Here is a 6032-nt window from a genome sequence, read left to right as displayed (position 1 = left end):
CCAAGAACTGGAAAAAAAATTACTTTAAACCTGCAAAGCACTGGTGTCGATCATTATTCCAACTTTAAAATAAATGTGTGAAGCATAGGAAGGCTCAGCAGCAATCCCCAGCTACGGTGTGATGCCTGAACCTAATTGTGGCTGACTAGTACTGTTAGTTTCAATCCTGACCAGCTGGAACTATCTTCCACCAGCCCCTAGAGGAGTCCTAACTAGCCGCTTTATCCTTGTGGGGTCCAGCAGGAAGTGAACCCTCAGATTCTCAGAGAAGGCGCTAACATGGGGGAGGGTAGAGAGGAAAATCAACCTCCCTCCTGTAGGGCCACTTGTGTTTGATCTTGGTTCTCTTTCTCTAGCCTGGAACATTTAGCTACAGATTGCAAGGTGCTGTTCAGAGACCGGGACACCAGGAATGAAGATGCTGTGCGTGTGGAGGACCAAGGCCCTTTGGAGGGTGGTGCCATGCTGATTGGCCTTCTGGCCACATATATGTCATAATAACAACATGGGATGTTTAATGTAAAGCTAGTGCACAGTAACCCCTCTTTGCTGTCCGTGGCTTTGGATTTGCTGTTCCTACTGGAATATCTCCTTCGGCGCCCATCCACATGGCAAATGGCTGACTCAAGTTTCCTCCACTTGGGACTAGTAGTCTTCTTCTTTGCTGTACCTTATACTTCACTTCCACTAGAGCTATTTTTATGGTGAATGAATGCTAAGGAGTTTATTCCTACTTCTACCCCTTAACTGAGGCTAGATTGCCCTGAACACCAAAGAGTGCATTCATTTCTATAGAGTGAAAAAAAAAATCACTGAAAAGTTTGGAATTGGTTAGCAAAAATCAATGGTTAATGTCATTTTTTAACTCACTAGCTAGTTGTTTTCATACTTTTTTTCTCTGGGGGAGAAAGCAGAACATGCACAGGACATGTGAGGTTGGGCAAGCAAGGAAAAGTTAATTGAATGTGTAAAGAAACATTTTTTTGTTCATTTCCCCCCATTGTAAATATGTGAAAGCTTTGCTTCGATTTATGGTTTTATGTTAACTGATTCTGAGTGGTTGAAAAAATGAACATAATGATAACCATGTTTATATCATAATAATTTAGATGATCATCTTTGGGTCTATTACTGCGTTTTAGGGAAGGACAGCACAAAAAGATACTCTTTGTAAATAGCATCTTCTCAGAAAGAATATTCCAGTATAACTTTCAGTTGCACTCAGCTCTTTTATTCCTTTTCCCTAATCTCTTAAGTTATCCAGTCTACTGCCTACTGCTCTAGAGCTAAGCCAGTTTGCTTATTACTAGTTATTCTCTGTGTTATATTACTAGCTGTTATCTTGTTATGGTCTGTGTCCTCCATGAATGAAAACTTCTTGAAGCATTTTTGTCTGTTTTTCTTACTGCTGAATGCCCACAATATCGAGCATATAGTAGGTGGTCAACAGTATTTGCTAAATGAGTGGACACCTCTTTTCATCAGAAATGATCTGCTCTGAGGAGGGGCTTGGATGCCTCTTGAATGTGTCCCATGATTCCAGGAGGCTTGGGGAGCTGAGGTCTTTGAGTCCACTTTGGGGAGGCAGGGCCTTTGCTCAGTAAGACAGATTGAGCCTCAGGCGTGTCATCCGGAGGAGGAGAGGCTGCATGCATCTGTCCATAGTCAGCTAAGACAGTCTTGGCCCGTGTTCTCTCTCCATTTAAAGCATGCATGTTTTTATACTGATCTAGGACATAATACGAGGGTTGCTATTTGGCTATATGTCTATACTTCATCTTATTTATATAAGTAAACATTTTTTAAAGTGTATCTATTACAAATTTCGGAATGAAAGGAAAGGAGGAGTAAAGCATCTAGTTAAGTTACAGATTTTAGTTGGAGCCCTGATTCTGCCACTCTGGTAACAACTCTGCCTGCTCTGTGACCATCCAGTTTCCTCACGTGTGAAATGGGAAGAATAACACTATCTTTTTGTGAAGTGTTCTGAGTCAACACAGAAAATACTTAATTTCTGATAATTAAGTACTTAATTTTTCTGATACACAGTAACAATTATATAAGATTTAGAAACCAGTATTATTTATCATTTCATTATACGTGCTTAACTAAATAGTCTAGAGCCAAGTTTTGCTTTTATTACTAGTAGTAAGCATGTTTAGATGCTTACACTGTTATTTCAGCTGATTTTTTTTAAAGATTTATTTATTCATACAGAACGGGGGTACAGGCCAGAGATGCGGAGGGTGAGAGGATTCACCAGAGACAGAGTGGGAAGCAGAACAGGCAGATCGACAAAGTACACTGCTGAGGGGAGCAGCGGGCGGGTCAGAAGAGGTCTGCACGCCATGTGGTCACCTCTGGGGCTGGCGGGAATCGAACTCATGTGGAAGTGGCTTTAGCTTCTTAGTGCTGTGCTTTAACCCACTGCGCCACCATGGAGGGCCTCAGCTGATGTTTTAATAGACTCATCTAGGGTTTTATTAACAAGGACTCTCTCTTGACTGGCATTTATGTATACAAAACAAAAAATGATACTTATGATGATAATTCCATTATGGGAGGTAGTGAATTAGATTCTAAATTATCAAAGTTGGAGTTGTGTATATCTATCATAAAGAAACTATAAACTGAATTTTGGAAATCCTTTAATAGCAATGTGCAGAAGTTCTTTAATAAGTTTGCATTCTACAGTGCTAAGGATAAGTACTATAAAGACCATTCTACAGAGAAGGACATTAAAACAGCTTGGGAATCAACAATATGCTATGCGCTGAGTAGCATACTGGGAGTCCAGCAGTATTGGTTAATTAGGCCAACTCTGGTGATTTGGGCAAAAATACAGAGACCTTGATGTTATGTAACTGATGCCTGATGTTGCCCAGAGTAGCACCACCTTATCCCAATCTGACTTAATTAGGATCATTTCAAGCTTGATTGTAACCCCAAACCCCTCCAGTATATTTGTTATACTTGATAAATCAGAGGGTTCTCACTAGCAGTCTTTGTTCTCCATCTGTTCTCCAGCATTATTACTTGTGTTATAACATGTGACTGTCTCCAACATCCATAGTCCTTGGGAAGGGGATGTAAGGAAAGTGATTTCTCTCCCCCTTGTGGGGTCTTTTTGGGATTGGGGGAGACACAGATAGGGGTTAAGTGAAAGCATGGCTATGACAGTAGATTAGTAAAGACAAGTAACTGAGAGATTAAGTTATGGAAGTAAAAAAGGAAGGATGGAAGAAAAATTAAATTTATGAAAGCAAAAAAAAAGGGGGGAACATTTGAACCTTCAGAAACTATAAGTTCTAAATGATGTTTTCATATTTGCCTATGCATTACTCAGTAAGTATTAAGCAATGTGGTATTGACAGTTTACATACATAGTCCTCAGACTTGTAAAGAAATTCTATTTATGTTACTAAGATTTGGAGGTGCGGAGGGGTTGCCAGAGGTCATGGAAATAATATCTAGGATTTAGTGATGTAAACAAAGCTCTGTTCAATACAGACCCCTTGTTCTATGGCATGTAGGGTCAGTTAAACAGATGATTGAAGAAATTGAAGAGAAACTGTCCAAACCATCCTAAAATAGCAACTATTCACAGAGACCGAAATCATAAAGAGTAAGTCATGTAGTATAGAAAGAACCTTTTTTTTTTAGAATAAAATTTTAAAAGGAGCAAAATTTTATATGCTTCAATTTCACTACAGTGTTAGAATTTTATTGCAATATTAGTCACAATCATGTTTAAAATATCAGTAAGAATTAAATGGACTAAACATGATTGCAAGACTTTACACAAGGGTCAAAATGGACAGATAAAGAAAGGAGATGAGGGGAATCCAAGGTGCATGTCTGTCAGAGAGAGAGAGAGAGAGGGAGAGTGGTGGAAACAGTGAGGAGGAAGGGTTTTGTGTGGTTGTGTGGTAACATTCATTCTAAGCTAAGAACGTTTCCATGGCTAGAGGATGAACAGTTATTTGTAGCAGAACAACTTTCTATCCACCCGCATACCCCACCCAGTGTGGTTCTGAATAGGACTTTTTGTCCATCTCTCATCTATTTTCCACAAGTCAGCTTGAATAATTTTTCTTAAACATAAGTTCAGTGATTTAACTTTTCTGCTTAAAATCCTTCAGTGGGTGCCATCTGCACCTAGAATAAAACCCATACTCCTGGGCTTCCCCTGGTGGCTTAGTGGGTTAGGACACAGCACTGCAAACTGGCCACAACCTCAGTACAAGTTTGATCCCCGCCCTGGAAGTGACCACATGGTGCGGCAGACCTCTCCTGACCCGCCCACTGCTCCCCTCAGCAGAGTACTTTGTTGATTTGCCTGTTCTGCTTCCCATTCTGTCTCTGGTGAATCCTCCCACTGCCCTTTGACCTCTGGCCTGTACTCCAGTTCTGTATGCATAAATAAATCTTAAAAAACAAACAAACCCAAACTCCTACTTTAACCTACTGAGTCCTACATAATCTCCCCCAGTATACTTTTCCAGCTTCTCACTTTATACCTACACACTCTTGACTCTGGTCTTCACATTAAGTGTGACCTTTCCTGCCATAGGGCCTTAGTACACACCACTCCCTTTAAGCGATGACTCTTCCCAATACTATGTGTTTTCTCATCAAGAAGGCCTTCACTGACTCCCTAAGTGAGTTGCCCTTGTTGCCTATTTCACCCTTTTGTTCTCTTCAAAATGCTAATTTGCAGTTATAATTATATATATTGTTTGTTCATTTGTCTTTGTATCTTCTTCACTCACCTGTAAAATTCATGAGGGCATAATAACGAGGGACTACTTTCTTATTTTTTAATAAGTCCCTGATAACAATGTCCCCTGACATCATTCAGTGTGGCACATACCCTACCTCAGAGTGAATCTGAAAGGAAAGCAATCAGTGCTTGCTATGGTTTAAAGGTCTTTGGGTAGTCGGGTAGGCCAGCAGGCTTTGCAGCAATAGACAGGAGTATTGACAGGCATGGCCTCTTTCACCATGTAGACATAGATGCGAGTCTGAAGTAGACAGATGGCAAAGGGGAAGCCAGTGTGCTTGGGCTGGCTGTTGAAAACTGGGTTAAATTGAGGTAAATAGACTGAAAATTGAGGTATTGCTTTTCGTTTGTAAGATGTGTATGTGTGTGGAAGAGACTGTATGCTTATGGGTTTGTGTGTTGATGCGTGTGTGCACTCACACAAAGTTACACGTAGGATTCTAAGAGCCTCCCCTGGATAAATGGGAAGAAAGACAAACACAGTCATGCTGTCATGGATTGAGGGAGTCTGATCAGTTGGTCCTGGGAGGTCCAGAGTGTCCTTGGGCTCTTCTTCAGCAGCCTTCCCTCCAATACCCCCCAAGCTCCCTTCCCTCTACACACCCACCCTAACACATCTACCTTGGATAACTTCAGCAGTACCTACCAAAGGCTTGGATGTTTTGTGCTGTATCTGTTGACATAGATCCCAGAAGACTTTCTAATGCTGAGTGGCATTTGCTGGAAGTGGTAGTTTGACAGGGAAACTCACATCTCAGATAGGGCAGCATATCTAGCAAATGGTGTTTCTCCTGGAAAATGTATAATTCTTTAGCTGTGCTATTTGCAGTTTTGCTTGGAACTGTGGGAATAGTCTTATTTAGTCTGTCGTCTAATATGTTTGCTCTCATTTTATAAATTCCCTCATTTATCTCATTCCTCTAACCTTGTCAAATAAATGTACATAACCTTGTGAAAATGGTGTTTGTGTCATACAGATGAAGAAGACATGGGAGGACAGAGATGGGACCTTTTCACATCTTTCCACTGAGCCATGCAATGGCAGCAGTTTTCTGCTGAGGAAGGTAGCCTGAAATTCAGACACAAACAAGGAGTAGGTTGGGGGGTGGGGTGTCAGGGAGGCTGTGTGTTCTGTGTGTGTAGCTTGAGGAAACAGCATGAGTTGGGCAGTGGGCGAGAGGAAATCTACTCTTGCAGAACACACTCAAGCAGTCTTTGTGCCCACATCTCTACCACAGAGTGTCGCACT

Source organism: Condylura cristata, unplaced genomic scaffold (assembly GCF_000260355.1).
Source record: "Condylura cristata isolate star-nosed mole 26May11 unplaced genomic scaffold, ConCri1.0 scaffold00010, whole genome shotgun sequence".
In the NCBI taxonomy this organism is placed as follows: Eukaryota; Metazoa; Chordata; class Mammalia; order Eulipotyphla; family Talpidae; genus Condylura; species Condylura cristata.
This window is presented reverse-complemented; position numbering follows the sequence as displayed.